The sequence below is a fragment of the Mycetomoellerius zeteki genome, unplaced genomic scaffold (genome assembly GCF_001594055.1).
Source record: "Mycetomoellerius zeteki isolate Tzet28-1 unplaced genomic scaffold, Tzet1.0 scaffold1007, whole genome shotgun sequence".
Lineage (NCBI taxonomy): Eukaryota > Metazoa > Arthropoda > Insecta > Hymenoptera > Formicidae > Mycetomoellerius > Mycetomoellerius zeteki.
Window position 1 is genome coordinate 21,924 of NW_017255920.1, and position 1,680 is coordinate 23,603.

Below are 1,680 nucleotides of genomic sequence, written 5' to 3' on the forward strand. Positions count from 1 at the left end.
AATTTGGGGGGATTATTAATATTTTCAGATTTGATTGCGTTGAAAGTCCGACAACCATATCGGCACGCAATTATCATTTCTGAAATTAATTCATTTAAATGAATCTACAATAGTTCAACATCTTAACGTTCTGACCGTTATGGCGCTTCTTAATTTAAAATTATTATGTTTAGCATTAGCGGTCTTTCAATCTTATTACTATTTATATAAGTTCTATTTATATAAGTTAATTGAAAGAGATTATAATTACTTGTTAATTTCTTCTGTTTCTCCTGCACATTCGTTCGAACTGTCAGATAAGTTTGTCAGGTTAGATGAAGCTCCTTGACGTTCTTTGGCATTTCTTACAGTCACATGCTTGTTTGTATCTATGGCTGCGTTCAGCAGAACGTTTGTTTTGCAACTGTTGGAAGTTTCCTTCGCGCTAATTGGATCATACTTTTAGATCTAGAAGAATGGTCCTATCTCAGCAGACAATCATAAAACGGTTGCAAAACTGTTGAGTCTGCTGAACGCAGCCAATGTCATCATCTGAACTGCTTTCGTTATCTATTACGTTATCTGAAGTTTGACTTGCTATCCTACATTTATATGTATAAGAAGTTAAAAAAAAGCGATAATAAAAATGCTGTAAACATATTATTTCCAATTATGCACAATATTCTATTATGTGGAAATTTTGAAAATTATCATTTTTTAGACTCTTATTACTGAAAAGTTTAAAAGCGATCATGATTGTAGCGATCAAGTAGATTCAAATATCTTATAATTCTGACTATTCCTCGGTAAAAATTAGAGGGATTAAATTTTACTGGATCTTTCTATACATGGTGAATGTAAATTCGACTTCTGGGATGCACTTTGTTCAAAATAAAATTACAAAATATTTATGTATATACATATATAAAATATATATAAATTTGGTAATTATTTAGAATACGGGCCTCATTTCCGATGTTGATGAAATTGAACTCATTCGATGCGTTTTTACTCAAAATGAAAGAATCTGGCAAAAAAAATGTGGCGATCGGCCTCGTGAACCGAGATATTAAGCGTTAAAGTTCGAAATTTTTAGAGGTTAAGATATCTGTCATCTCGAGCTACGTTCGCTTTGGCGCTCACAGTGCTCGTAAGCATCAATTGTCCTTGTTTAATACTTAAAAATAACAAAGATGAAATGACGCTTAAAGCGTTATGGGCACCAAAACGAACACAGCCTCGATATACATAGCGTTATATCGAGTCGGGATAACATATCTTAACCTCTAAAATCTCGAACTTTAACGCTTGATATCTCGGTTCACGAGGCCGACATTTTTTTGCCAGGTTCTTTCATTTTGAGTAAAAACGCGTCGAATGAGCCCAATTTCGTCAAAATCGGAGATGAGACTCGTATTCTAAATAATTACCATAATTTTAAAATACAAACATTCTGAAAAATATTATGAGATGTTATGAGAATTTTTTTCACCCGTCTCATAGCATCTATAAAAATTAAACTGTATATGCCTACTTTACTACCTTGATCAAAAAGTTCCCGGAATTACCACCAGATGATGCTCTGAGTCAGCTGATTTGAGTTCTGTTTTTTTGGTTAGCCACATCTATCATTGACATTTCCACCAAATTTTATCGCCATAGCTTGACATTTGTAAAAGTTACGCCGTCTTGAGTACATCT